At 36.4% G+C, this 12,160-nt stretch overlaps 1 protein-coding gene across 1 annotated transcript in view; it reads left to right on the top strand.

Annotated features, from left to right (window-relative positions):
• The window catches only part of RIMS1 (regulating synaptic membrane exocytosis 1), a 342,135-nt gene that overhangs the window by 284,798 nt on the left and 45,177 nt on the right, over positions 1–12,160 (top strand).

Below are 12,160 nucleotides of genomic sequence, written 5' to 3'. Positions count from 1 at the left end.
TATTAACTAAAACATGGAGGGTTGATAAAAAAATTAATTAATCAAACTCAATTCAGCTTTAATATTTATCTCAGTGAAAAGGCCATGCGTACAAGATGTTTTGGAACAAATCAGTTAGTGGAGTGTCACAACCTAGCAGATCACCTCACCAATGCTGCGATCACCTCCCTCCTCCAGTGTATCTCCATGATCTTCCCCTACCCAGAGTGTCCAGCTGGCAGACCAAAGAGAATACATAAGTACTGAGATCATACAGCAACCTTTCTTCAGCAGGGCACCTTATTTAATGTATCTCTTATCTGCCTAGTTATCAGACTTCACAAAACTTGTAAAACCTTGCTATCTTCAACTCCTTCCCAATAGATTAGTTCTGGTTGAAATTCACCATGGGCCAGTAGGGAAACAAGTGGTAGAAGCTCTAAGGGTTGCGTAAGGAACACAGGAAGCAAGTCTAAAAGCTCAGAAATTTCGTATCTGAGTTAAAAAATGAAGTTCACTAATTTTTGTCTTTTTCTGAACTGGAAGTTTATAAGCCAAAAAATAATTTGACTTTCAGCGGAGAGTGTGATAAATAGCACTTGAAACTCTTTAACAAGTTTGTACTCAAGATACCGATACATTTTTACAAGCATTAGTAAATTTTTTATGATAATTTAGAACATTATGCTCTGGAAAACATCAGTGTAGTGGTAACATTTTAAATCTGGGTTTAAAAAGCACACTAGTTCATCTTTTTATTTACAAGCTGGGAGTTTGACTATTTTGTGTGCTTAACAAACTGATACCTTCATTCGGCTTCCCCCAGAGGGGTAAGTGACACTTGTCAGATCAGAGATGTCTTTTAAACGATTACACTATTCTTCAATTTTTTACAAAAGTTCAAGCTGATGGAAAATTTGTCAGTCTTCATTATAACTCTCTTGAGTAGTAGTGATATGACTGCTACTTTGCTTAATAATACAATTTACAATTGAGAAATACGGATGTAAGATGAAACAGTCCAAGCCAAATTGTCTTGAAAGAGAATACAATTTTAATATAGTGCAAAATGCAACTTGTGGCTAATGCAAATTCCCTAGCTGGGTTAGCAAAGACTAAGAGCTTCACAGATGTGCACAATTGTGTTCTAGCTGTCATCTGATCTGAGAAATGAAGGAGCATCTTCTTAAAACTTCAGGACGGTAATAGTGTTCATTCTCGCAAAGAAAGAGTATTTATGCAGCAAAAAGCCTGATCAAGACTTTTAGGCAAAGCCATAGGGATAAAACCTCTCTAGGAACTTTTTCAGCACTGGGCAGCTTTAAGACTTGGTTGTCTCATCTGCATTCCCAGCTGTCTGAGAAGCAGGGAGTACAGTTATAAAATTCTTGCTGATCGAAGGGATCTTCTGTTGGCAATAGAGAAACTGTCACATTGTGAGTTGGTCAAAGTTTGTTAAGAAAGCTAAAAGCATATAGCTGAGGACAGATTATCCAAACCATAACACAGCATAAGAAACTCAGGTAGAAATAGGCAGTGGGAAGAAAAAGAAGGGATCTTTCCACCAACTCTGGCACTGGAGGACCATCGTGCTGCCTATTCTGGACATATCCCTGCATCTGGATATTCCGTGCCATAGTATCTGAAATTATTTGTCTGTACTTTGCAGTTTGATTTCCTTTTTGGAGTGCCTTTTAATCATGTGGTACATACACAGCTGTTCATATACGACAGCTTTATCCCAACATATTATCTCAAGTCAGCAACTTGCCGTGCCTGGACCAGGAGCCCTGCCTTTCTGGGCTCGTGAGGTTGGGCACAACACCACCAAGTGCAGCTCCGTGGCTTCTCACTCCACAGCTCGTTTGTTTACAGGAAGCTTTTCATCCCTGTGTTGCTTCATGCCTTCGTATCAAGAGTGTCTCCCCAGAATAGTTACCATATGGACTGTTTTCTTTTGAACAAGTGCTGAAAGAGAGTATATAGTATTTTGGTTTGAGAGGGATCTTTTGCGTTAGTCTGTGATTTTATGGTTAGTCTCCATGCCTCCAAATAACATAAGGTATGAGTAGTTGGAAGAGAAATTCAAGCACAGTAAAGTTGTCAGAGTTTAGCCAGAATAGCGAAGGTATGTTTAAATTCATCAATAAAAATTACTTAGCCATAGAAAGTCAGAAGACTACAATTTTAACAAAGTTTGGCTGGCTAAGCAATTTAGTACACTGACTGAAATTGATAATGACCAGAAATGGAAGAATGACCAGCAAATTGGCTTCAACAGCTGTCAGAATAAATGTAAAATCACCCAAACCCCTCAGTCCACAACACTTCAACTGAAAACAGAAAGGAGAAACTTAAAACAGTTCTGATTTGTTAAGTTTATGGCTGTTCACTCTTCAGTTCTTGATATATTAGAATGAAATGTGTTTTTATAAAAATTCACCTGATTAAAAATGTAGCCTGAAATGGAAAGAAAAAACCCAACTTTTTATGGCTCTTAGATTGATGTGTATATGTTTAAAAAATCAGGAGAAAAATGGCAGGATTTTTGCTTGCATATATGAATAAAATATTCCACTAGTTCTACTGCTTACATGTAAATGTTTTTAATGACATAAAGCACTAAATTTTAATTTATATAATACAAAGAATGCTTACTAAAGAGAACTTTTACAAAATTTGTATGAAAAAAATATGAAGAGTGCAAAGCTAAGTGCTGAAAGATAGGAAATACTAGAACTGAGCCTGCCTGTGTAAATCTGGCCTTTTTGTGTGTAGACATACTCGTTTAATTAGCCTTACATTTCTCTCCATGGAAATTGCCTCAGTCAGTGCATGGTATGGGCTTGTCCCAAGGATAAATGAAGACAGTGCACATAAAGAGTCGGTCATCTTTAAAACTCAAATTCTCTTTGTTACAGAAGCTAGAACTTGTTTAGAGAATGAGGGAGGAATTGTAGAAAGAGAAAGGATGGTCTTCTGGCTCAGCTAGTTAATTACTGCTCTGGGAAATTAATCTTTTCAGGTTTCTGCCTCTCATAGCTTTTATGTGAGGATTGACAAGTCACTTCAAACATGTCTTCATTGGTGATCATACGCTGCCTGTTGCATGTGAGTTTCTTCTGGCTTGATGCTGTGGATTCAATCCCTCATCATGTGGAAAGTTTGGAGCAAAAACCATGCCTGATTCTTTAATATTCTGGTTTGTTTAACCCAGCTACATAGTAAAAGATTGCACATTATGTGATAGCTGGGTTCATCATGCAGAACAGGGTGAATGGCACATGAAAAAGCAATGTGCTTTCTCTGCAAAAGCAAGGGGAAAGTGAGTGTTTTGTTGCTACAAAAGATAAACTGACCATCTCGTGGGAGGGTCATAATATAATAAATACTTGTGATGGTATGTTGGAAAGGCTTTTGTTCAGTCTCAGGAATTTTTAGGAACCATTTTGCATTCAGAAAGAGAGATGAAAAGAATTTATTCTCCAAGTTTTCTTATTCTCTTCCTGCTTCTGTATCACCATGAACCAGTCTCTTTCCTTCCAGGGATTATTGTCTGTCTCACTCTTTTTGCACTCCAGTCAGATGACTTCGTCTTGGGTCATGCCTGATGGCCAACAGAGAAGATGCAGCCTCCCTGCGTCCTGGACACTCCAGCTGACTTTCCCACATCTAGAGTAGCCAAGACAAGCAATTCCTGGGAAATACTGACTTTCTGCCTCTAGCCTTGAGGCGAAATAGTAATATTCAGGAAATGTACAATCTATTTAGCAATAGGAGCTGTGAGTGCAACGCCACTTTGTTATAGCAAGTGTCCTGTTAAGTGTTGGTCTTTTTGAAGTCTCTAACATGAGAGTTATGACTTAAAGATGTTGATTTACCAAATTTACAGCTACTCAAATGAACAGAAAACAGTTTGTGCCAAATAGAAGGATCACCTCCTTGGCTTCTTTCAGTCAGGCACCAGCCATAAGTATTTCTCCAAGTGAAATTATTTATTTGTTTATTACGCAACAGTACAATATTGATTTTTTTTTTTTCTTTTTAATTCCTTCAAAAGGACCAGACAATCTGTCATGGTATTTCAGCTGGAACTTAGAATAAATAAAAGAAGAGATTCAACCTTGGGCAGAAACCAGGAATGGAAAATACCTACCTAAATTTTTAATGTTTGACAAATTTGAAGAATAGATGTAACTAACAGGCAAGCCAGTAACATTATAACTGACTGGCATTTTGCATTTAAAATCGCCACACTGTAAGCATCCACCACCACACTTGAAGTAAATTGGCAATCCTACTTTGTTTCTGATTATCCAAATCACTGCAGCCCAAGACTGAACAACGAAAGTGTTTCATTAACTAGTGCACTTCCCAGTTTCATTAGAGAGAAACATTTTGAACATGTATGGCAATTAATTAATATTGCTTCTTAGGTGATCTCTCTTGGGGCAAGGGCAAGCACACTGATGTAACCTGAGTCACAACTCTTGCTTTTTTGGGGGGGAAATAGAGGGCAATAGCCTCCAAATTATTATCACGGAGGCAAGATATAGTAAAAAAGTTAAGCTAAGCTGCTTAAAAATACAATGCATCCTTTTTACCCCCAAATAGTGTATCACAGATGGAAACTTCTGGTTCTGAGGTCATCTGTGTACAAAACCAAGGTGAAGCCAGAGTAATTAATGTTCTAATTATTCGTTATCTAAAGATAATGATTTTTTCAAATCCATCTTTATAAACTGCTTTACGTGTCTGTCAGAGAGGGAGAGAGATGGAGTCTTTAATCCCTTCAGAACATCTGTACATGAAAAATGTACTATGGAGCATTGCTTGTGCATTTTTAATTATCTAATTATGCTTCCTCTTTCAAAGAAGCTGTCATGTTACCAGCAGACTTTCTTAATGATTTGAAAAAGACTGAAGAATAATTTGAATTGGTTTTTCATTTAATTATTGCAGTTGATTAAGTTGAAATATAATTCATAAAATCTTAGTATATGAACATTACACTAATATTTTTAGGAGGCAGTACATGTTATTTTTATACTGAAGAAATGTAGGAAAATAGCTTTAGCCATGGCTCAGACCTCAAAGTAGCTCTCACTTGCTTTATCTTCATCTCAGTTTATCTTTTTTAAAATGTTTTCTGTATTTTCTTTGTTAGTCCTGTCATTCCACTGTTCCATTTAGCCTTTCAGATTTTCCTCCTCCATTCCCTATTTTGTGCCTATTGCCTGTTGCTGTTATTTACTTTTCTAAAGGGGCAGCGAGGAATCTATTTTATATCGATGAGGTAGCCTTTGTACACGAAGAGCAGCGAGATCACAGGTCCTTCAGTACCTCGTGCTTTGGAGGGAAGAAAGCAATGCAACATGTTGTAACAGGGAGAATAATGTGTTATTGCTGAATGTTACCCAAAGAAGGAAAAACGGGTGAATTCAGCTTTCTTGCTACTGAAGAAAGTTTCCTCCGTTCAGCTTAAACTCCACATTTTTGTATTTGTCACACCCCCCCCACCAATACCTATTTTCTTGATGTGGATTTAACGTTTACGTGCTTGCTATGTTTGGTACACTTGAACTTAATGTATACATGGCTATTTGCAGTCAAGTTTGGGTCATTTGAGCTGTTTGCCCTCTGATTCCCATTAGCCTGCCCGCATCAGCGTTAATAGGAATACGTAACCCCGAGCAGCGTCCCTGCAGTAACGAACTGCTTTTGTGTTGGTTTCATTTCATGATTCATGGGATTACTTGGCTTCAGGCTGACAGTGCCGTGGGTGCGCACAGGCAGATGCACAGGCTCCCGCGTACGCAAACAATTGCTCTGCTTGTTTCAGAGAATATAAATCGACTTGATGAAATGTTCTTGGGAAATAGTTAAAATCTGCTTATCTTTTGTGATGTTCGGACTTACTTTCTGAATTATTATTCTTCCATTTCATGGAGAAATGCTAGTTTTACAAGTTTAAAAAATAGAAATCTGTCAGAGCTGTGAAACTTGCACAATTCACTGGTCAGCGTGTTACTGAGAAAGGCATTTTTACAAAACAGATTCCGATACTATGTTAGCACTTTGTTACAATATAGGAGTATTGTCAAGAACAGATATAGTTTACAAGAGTTACTGAATTTCAACTATCTTAATACACCAATAGGACTCTAATACGGTGACTTTACAGGAGAAACAAGTTTTTTTTCTGATTCTAACAGCTATTTCATGGATTTAATATATGATCGATGTGCATGTTAGATCAATATGTAGTTCCAGTTGGTACAGACTGTACAAAATTATTATTTTATCAAATCAACTAACTTCTTTATGATCTAAAAAAGTCTATTGACTAACTAGAGAGAATTTTAAGATAGGATATGTGTTTCTCCTTTGGTTTGTAAAGCACCATGTTTGAAATAATTTATGAAATACCATAAATTGTACAGTAATTAATCTTGCAGCAAATGTTATGTATCATATGTAAATATAGCTATATATTCTAAGAGTGACAGATCAGTTTGTGGATAGGTAATTTGGACTTTGGGTTTATTAATTATATATCATAGTTTATTTTTAGAAATGTAATGTTCCTCATTATAAAGGAGTGCTCATCTTCCCTTTGGTCCACAACTATTACATGTTTAGGAGGTTATTAGTATTCATGAGCTACCTCATTGCAAAAGGGTGCCATAGGGGCTATGAATTAGTACGTGTTTCTGCATTCAGCAGAAGAGAAAGGAAGCTTACTAGCTCATGCTGGTGAAGGCCAGGGATTCTGTCGAAAGATTCAAGTTACTGCAACTGTGTGGAAAGAACTTATATTAAAATATCATCTAAACGGCAAGGAATCCAGGGGATTATTTATTTGCTCATGGCTTGCATTATTGGAAAAATGGATGGAGTAAAAATGAGTGATCATGAAAAGAAACGCCTAAAATATTTTTGTATAAATCATCAGTAAATCTAAGAGAATGAAGGAACTACTGTAATTTTAGCAATGGCTAATGACTTAAGATTTTTTCCCTAGAAGGATATGCTTCCAGATCTTATATAGGTGAGTTTATGGGCTCAAAGTTTGTTCTAGTTTCCTGTGTCTTACTATCTTTCTTTTTCAGGTGATATGTACTATTGGCAGGTATTTTGTGTAGTTATTGAGAAATACTGAGTCTATATCTACATACTAATTTTCTCAATCCAAATAATTTGTCTGGTATAATTTTATGCATCTTGAATATATGTATTAGATATCTGTACGTAGAAAGATATACAATGATTTAATACATGTAATTGGCTTTGTTTCAGTTCTACATGCTGTAGTTTAATATAAGCAAGTATAATCTACAATGTCCTTTTAGTGTGTTCATTTTATCGAATTTACCTCGGGGTTAATTGTTATGGTAGCTTGTAACTACTCTTTGAACAAGTTTTTTGTCTTCATAGTTCATTCTTCATTCCCACAGATACAAGTACAACCTTCAGGTAGCAGCAGCTTGCAGAACTGAAAGTGCTGCTTGCTTTCACAGCTGATGGCTGACATGTAAATATCATCTTGATTTTGCCTTGTGTAGTACAGATACCACTTTAGATAGGATCCGACTAAACTGCCTAAGTTTTGGCAGGAAAATGGAAGCGTTTTTCCCGAGGTAAAGGGAGCAGGGTCTTCCCAGCTGATGTGGGAACCTGGGGGTAGAGAGTTCTGGGGAGCCCAGGCTGGGGGGACGGCTCTGCTCTTGCTGGGGCCAAAGGGGGTTTTGCTTTAGTCGTTTACTTCAATTAAAAAACAAAAAGAAAAAAAAAAGAAAAAAAATAAAAATCAAGTGACTCTTTTTCTGTGCTAAATATCTGTGAAGTAAGACAGAGGAACAGGATATCTATAACTATTCTTAATACACATTGATGAGGATGTTATACCAATGATTAGAAATGGCATAAGATTTTTGCTGAACTAGTCATTGAAAGCATTGCTAAAGATGGTAAAATAATAAAAAAAAAATGTAGTGAATTATTTGATTTAGAAATAAATGGAGTATACTGATAAATATGTTACTCTTAGTTATCCTGCTACTGAAAACTGTATTTATTTATTGTGGTATGGTAACTAGGTTTCAATTAACAATATAACTTAATAATTTACCAATTTTAGCCACAGGCCTTCAAAAGCTTGTGCTGGCATTTAAACAAATGTGTCAATAATCCCAGCAAGTCCAGTAAAGGAAAATAAAATTTTAGGTATGTTGTTATCAGAAGGGTTAAGTGCAAAAGGATATATGTAAATTCATGCAGGTATTTTGCTTCTTTGTGCTTCATTAATTAATCTCTAACCATACTGAAGAAAGTAACAACGTGAGCTGGGAGCTATTTCTCCAAGTGATAGCCAGTAATGGAATGGAGAAATACTGCGTTCTAAGGGTACTCAGTTAGATCGTATAAGAAGACTGAATTTTAAATGCCTGTTCTTTTGATACTGTTCCAATTAATGTCAAATAATAAACTAGCCCAGGGATTAGATGAACACAAAGGAATCTTAATCTGTTTGCTTCATTATGACAAGGGGAAGTATTGGACAGCTGTAGGATTTGATCCTTGGCCCTATCCCATTAAGGCTGTTTCTAGCAAACTAGCAGCTATTTTGTACTAGAAGTACACTAGAACATATTTCCTAGGAAAGTAGGACTTGATATTCGCAAGGTAAAAAACAAGTACAAGATCAATCTGAATTCCAAATATCTCAATCTTTTTTTTATTAAGATGAATCCTCTAGGTTCCTCTACCTGTCACAAAGAATGAAAATTGAAATTTATGTGGGTCTTTGAAAAAGCAATTTATCTGTTATTCGGAAAGTATTCATAGTCCTTGAATTAGGGAATTAATACATCAAAAGTGGGATTTTCCTGAAGTTAATGCTATCAATTCTTATTTCTCAGTTGATGGACATCATTGTCTCCTCAACTCATATTAAATAATGTGGTGAGATTAGAGCATTTCAGCTCTGTTGGACAAAAAAGTGAAGATGGCATGAAAACATCGTAAGATTAGTGTTTCTTACATTCATAAACACTTGAAATTCAGTAGAACAAAGTCAATAGTATGATAATTATTTCTTTAATTGCATGGCAGATTTTGTAGTCCATTTAAACTTTATTGCTGTAAATGATACGTTTATAGATTAGTATGTCAGCAAAGTACATGTCAATATAGCTCAAATATGAACAGATGCTCTGAAAAGAGGTATTTTCAGTTTCTTCCCTCTGTTAGTAAAGTATTGATGCATAAAGTCAAGAGTTCCAGAACTGACAACAACTCCATGGCTCAAAATGGGAACAAAATGACTACAGAAAGCTTTGAGTAGGGGCCATCATCAGCATCGCAGAAATAGTCCCTGAAATCCGATTCCAAGCGCTGGTGGAAAGGAATTATCCACGTGGAAAGGAATTATCCATGTCTAAACAAGGTAGAAAGTAGGACCCCTGAAAATGAGGACTCTGCGATTCTGCCCCCTCCAAGTATCAGACTGTATTTTTGGTCTGCCCTCTGCTTGAAATGGCAAATATACTGAATTAGGGAGTGAAGTGTCTGTTCGAATACAGGGACTGCGTGACAGCACTCCGAGCTAATGGTGCAGGTTGATTGCATATGCAGGCAGTATTATCACATTGTACGTTTGATCTCTGGTTTTAAGGTTTTCTTGATACGTGTGCAAGTTAATAACACCACTTCTTAAAGAGAAAACATTTTCTAAGATATTCTGGCCATAACCAGAATTCTCTGCTAGTGCTATGATAGACCAATATCCAGCCCTCAAATTAAGAAAGATAAACTTCACTAAATCTTTTCAAACTGTAGAAAAATATTTTTATCAGAAGTTTCAGCATGAATTTTGTGATGTTCGTCACTGCTTTTTTAAATTAATTTGCTATTTGAAGAATAATGACTCCCATGTGGCAATCTCAGTTCATATTTTTTCACGTTACAGTGTTTGTGAACAGGTGAAGAAAGATATCTGTGTTACTTGAAACAAAAGTAGCTGCTAGATATTTTGTAAAAGTTGAGGTTATTGCATTCTGTGAACAACAATAAAAATACCGTTGTTTAGTGATCACTGCAACTTTAAAAAGCGGCGGTATATGTAACGTATGAAGTAAACACCTGTACTATATTAGGGACATGATTTATTTTAAAGCCAAGAAATTAATATTTGTCTCTCTCAAGAAAATTGGTCTCTATTTTGAAAATGAGAAATATTTTAGGGCATTTTTTCTTAATTTGATATTGTATTTAAGTGAACAGAACTAGTTTGTCTTACACAAAACCTTTTCCTTGATACTTGCATATTTATGGAAGATGGTCTTTTTTGAGTTTTTTTTTAAATTACCCAAAGGTGCAGTTAAAATTCTTCCTAGAATGGTTGAATGTGTATATATATATATATATGTGTGTGTGTGTGTGTGTATGTGTGTGCTCACATACATGTGAGGGAGTGTGTGCTGAGGGAGATCTACCATAAAATACAAAGGAATATTACACAGCAACATAAAAATACCTATGTCCTTCTATTTTTGCCGTGCAAACCCAAAAGCCAGTCACTCAAGTCGCAGTGGGATGGGAGGGAACAAGAGAGAACCTATTTTAAGCTCAGTGTGCCTCAGGTGGTCCACTAAAATGTGTTCTTGAGTACTTCAGTGCATCGCAGCACCTTGTTCTGTGCGAAGGTGGTAGCTGGTTTTTTATTTGAACTTAACAGGAGCAGATCCTAAGTGCTGAACATCGTTAAATGCTTGTGCAGAGATTGATAATGACCTTTCTCTTAAGTGTTGTCTATTCAAGGACTTTTTCTTTTCTAGCTTTTGCTTCAAAAAATGCTGTCTGTTTTTCTCTGCTCTTATCTAGCCACACGTTAGTAAATCTTGGTAACTGTCAGTAAACCAAACTTACCTATACATTATTTTATACTTTCCTGGATCTGTCTTCGAACAGGACTGATTTCAGCTTTAGCAGGGCCCAGATCCGTAGAAGTCACAGGATGTCAGTTCTTCTCCCACAGACCCCTTCATTTCTTCTGGCAAGGTTTCCTATCTGTGTGAAACTTGCCATGACACAAAGCCTGTGTCTCTAAACCCTCTCTTTTTTTAATTCTTTTTTGCAGGGGGAGGGGAGGGCAGGAGCAGGCCATCACATCTGCTGGGAAGGGAGCCTGCTGGGAGGGACAGCAGGACTGTGGGTCAACAAATAAATTCAAAATTTGACTTCAAAATACAGAATTACTGAAAAAAAATTCCCTAAAATTAGTATGTTGCCAGTAGGTCTACTAATCAGCAATACAAGATCAAGGAATTTCCCACGTACTAGGCTGATTTAACAACGACATCTGAAGTGAGTCAGGCTGCGGCTTAAATCTCTGGGTGTCTGCAGAGTGATAGCTGACTTTGTATTGCCATTAGAGCTAGGGCATCGCTTGGTCGTAGCAGCGTTAGGACTGTGCATTAGTATGTCCTGTGTGTATTTGAGATTGTTCTCTAGAGCGTGTTTCTGAATACTTTATCCAGCTTCCGTGTGCAGGAGCAGAAAAAGGATTTGTATAGAAACATTTAAATGCGATGCAATAGCTAAAGGAAATCAAACAGAACTGACAGAGCGATTCATCTTTCTGTCAATCAATGAAAGTTCTAGCGGGTTATTAGATTTTTTTTTGCCTCAACATTATTTTGCCTTCGTACTGTGATTATTGCATTTACCTTTAAAGAAGTGAGAAAGCAAAGACCTAAAAAATACTACATATTGTATTATCTTTTTCTGTGAAGTGTGAAAATATGGAAGATGATATCTTCATATTTATTAGGTCTTAAGGCTTTGGTGAACAGTGCCGATAAGATACGTGTATTAACCTAGATATATTCTCTTGGCCCATAATCGTTTTCGTTGGTCATAAAATTGCTGTTTTATTGCTTTCTGTATTCTGGGGATATAGACAGGAAGGCTCCACGTGACTTCTAAATGTTGTGTGTCTCTCTGTCGCTCTGAATAACATGGGAAACAGTTCATTTTATTTATTTCCCTCGAAGAAGTGAAGAACAAATTATAATACTGGAAATATATACTCTGAGGAGCATCAAATTAACCTTTTATTTGTGAACCAAATAAATGAAAATGTATCAAGACTTAAAATTAATTTACTAATTAAAAAAAA

This window comes from Aquila chrysaetos, chromosome 2 (genome assembly GCF_900496995.4).
Source record: "Aquila chrysaetos chrysaetos chromosome 2, bAquChr1.4, whole genome shotgun sequence".
Classification (NCBI taxonomy): domain Eukaryota; kingdom Metazoa; phylum Chordata; class Aves; order Accipitriformes; family Accipitridae; genus Aquila; species Aquila chrysaetos.
The sequence above is the reverse complement of the archived record's forward strand: the minus strand, read 5'-3'. Positions and strand labels throughout refer to the sequence as shown.